This window comes from Calypte anna, chromosome 3 (genome assembly GCF_003957555.1).
Source record: "Calypte anna isolate BGI_N300 chromosome 3, bCalAnn1_v1.p, whole genome shotgun sequence".
NCBI classification, from domain to species: domain Eukaryota; kingdom Metazoa; phylum Chordata; class Aves; order Apodiformes; family Trochilidae; genus Calypte; species Calypte anna.
The window spans coordinates 45466315-45469356 of NC_044246.1; positions in this window are offsets into that span (position 1 = coordinate 45466315).

Consider the following 3042-nt stretch of genomic DNA (forward strand, 5'->3'; position numbering starts at 1 on the left):
GTGAAGTCTCACTTCATTCAGGCCCACCAAATGTATGTTTTTTTCATACTAGAGTTGAACTCCACTTTTTAATTAAGATTTGGAAAAAAAACAGTTACACGAGTGGACTCACAAATCTTCTTTTCCAAATTCTGTCCAAAACTTCACTGTGATTAATAAACCTCCATTAATACCTGTTGAAACCTAAACTGACAGCTTGATTCCTTCAATGTTTTCTGTAAGTGCAGTGGGAATAGGGAAGTTGGAAAACTGTAACTCTCAAGTTCTATGCAAAGCCAGCAAAGCAGCACACACATATAGGGTTGGGAAGCTGAAGATGTGCAGGTTTAGCAGAAGACAAATGAACCTAAAGGAGAGTACCTTTTGCAAAAAACAGTGTAACTGAAGTAACCACAAAAGTGATGGGTCTGGCCCAGACAGTTGTCTTCTCTAACTGGCCCTCCTTGTTTACTCTTGTTATCCAAGCCACATTTCATGGTCCTAATCAAGTTCAAATGAGATGCATCTTCTCCATCTTTTCAAGCCTGACCTACTTCAGAGGGATTAGCAGCACTGTGATATGTCTCCCCTGTTTTAGGAACGCACTGTTCTCTTTTAAGAGTGAAAGAAACTCTGCCTTGCTCCTGATCAGACTAACTGAACTGCAAACCTCCTCTATGTTGAATGTGGCTGGAAATTATACTTTTAAGTTACTTAAGTAAGTCTTGTGCTTTTTTTCATCCACAAGTCTTTCTTTCTGGTCCATTTGAATTCACAGAAACACTGCCAAATATTTGGAGCCATCATTTTACCAGTTCCTTCCTCTGTTTCTTCCACTTTGTGGAAATCTGTTTTGCCACCCGCTTCATTTGCATGTTGAGGACACAAATTTAATTATCCAGTACCTTGTACAACAAAATAAAAGGTTCCTTAGCCTTTCCTTTTGCTTAATCAGCTGTTTGACGTAAATTCTCCTAGTGTGGCTGGATCTCAAAGCTCTTGGTTTTGGACAATTATTTTTTTTTCCCCCAAAGAAACTATAGAAAACCAGTATGTTTCACTCAGGTTTCTCCAGTTCCTATTGAGCAACAAAACCAAGTCCTATCTCTACTATGTTCCCCCAAGGAAAATTCAGACAAGTGTGTGTCTTCTCAGATAATTTCTACCACTGTATTTCTTCCTTTTCACAAAGTAAGTCATGTCTAAATATTGCTAAAACCCCACATCCAATTTTAAAACTATCTGTTCAGAAATAGCACTGATAAATTAGAGAAAGACTTATTTAACTTTTTTTACAAATCACTGAAATACCTAAAGGAATGGTATGACTGAGGTCAGTCTCTGTGTATGATATGGAAGATATTAGAACATATATGTGTTCCATGAGGCTCTTACTTACTTAATCCTCATCTGGCATTTATTGTGGTGGCAAGAAGCTTACAACTCAGAAAGGCAGAGGAATTTACAATGGTAGGAAGCTGTCAACAAAAATCTTCTTTGAATACCTAGTGAGGAGAAAATACCAGAGACATTGTTGGAAGTGATCTACTCTTGAGAAGCAGCAAATGAAAATTGCTGTCACTGCTTCATTTCTGCATAGAGTGAGGGGTGGTAGAGCCAGGCCTGTGTCCCCCCCTCAGCACTGGAGGAGCAGTGGAAGCTCCTCCTGTCTGGGAGCAATATTTTGCTCTTGTCCCTAGATGCCAATGCTGAGTCCACTTTACTGTCAATAAATAAAAGCCCGGCTTATACTCAGGCTTTAAGGAATAGTTTGATCCAAGCCCAGATTCTTACAGAAATATGGGAGTAATGTAAAGGAGCCTCATAATATAAACTGGCAAAGTGTGACAAAATCCAGAGGTGAAGAGTCTATTGTTTCCTCTGCCAGAGGAAAAAAAATAAAGTGTGTAAACATTTTAACAATAGGGCTCCTAACTTTTGGAATAACTGTTTGAAAATTCTTCATCACAAGTTACTTTCAAATCCAGATAGTCTTCAGGAAACAAGAACTAATTTCCTTATCACACATGAGGGCAGCTCAGACCCATACAGTGACCTTTTTTATTCAGGAAGCTTAATTCAGGAGTGTCTTCATTACTGTTAATTGAGAGTAATGATTCCCCTCGCTCAAGGGCAGGGCTCTGGTTCAGAGGCTGGACAAGCCAAAGGCATGGGGCTGACAGGGATCTCATGGAAGTCACAGAAAAACACAAAGTTTCTTCAGATGTGCTGAATGATCCAGTGGGGCAGCCAGTCCCTTGGGGCCCTGCTGGACACTTGATTTAACAGGGATCCCGCTGTACAGCCTCGCAGGACTGCTGGCTACCAGCATCCCAATGAAGTTATCACTTCTTACTCAGTGCTTGCAACATGGCATCTTGAATAAGGCTGTGAAGGGATCCAGCACAAGTCCTGTGAGGAAGGGCTGAGAGAGCTGGCGTTGTTCAGTCTGGAGAAGAGGAGGCTCAGGGGAGACCTCATCACTCTCTACAACTACCTGAAAGGACGGTGTAGCCAGGTGGGGGTTGGTCTCTTCTCCCAAGTAGCTCCCAGTAAGACAAGAGGGCATGGTCTTGATCTCTGCCAGGGGAGGTTTAGGTTTGATATTGAGAAAAAATTCTTTACAGAGAGGTAATCAGACATTGGAATGGGCTGCCCAGGGAGGTGGTGGATTCTCTGTCCTTGTAAGTTTTTAAAAAGAGACTGATGTGGCACTCAGTGCCATGGTCTGGTAACCACAGTGGTAGTGGATTAAGGGTTGGACTTGATGATGTCTGCGGTCCTTTCCAACCCGGATGATTCTGTGAATGCCGCACCAATACGGGGAAAAACTCCTAACACCTGATCGAGTGTACGGAAGCCACCGCGACGGTGCGGCCGCAGAACCGCCCTGCCCCGTGGCCCTGTTGGGAGCGGGAGGTTCGCTCTCCGTTCTTCCCCCGGGGCTGTGGCAGCGGGAGGAGTCCCCATGGCGAAGGGCGGGAAGGGGGAACGAAAGCAGAGCCGTTGGCGCCGCCTCACCCCCCCAGGCCGCTCCTCCCCGGGCCCAACGACCGCGCCGCG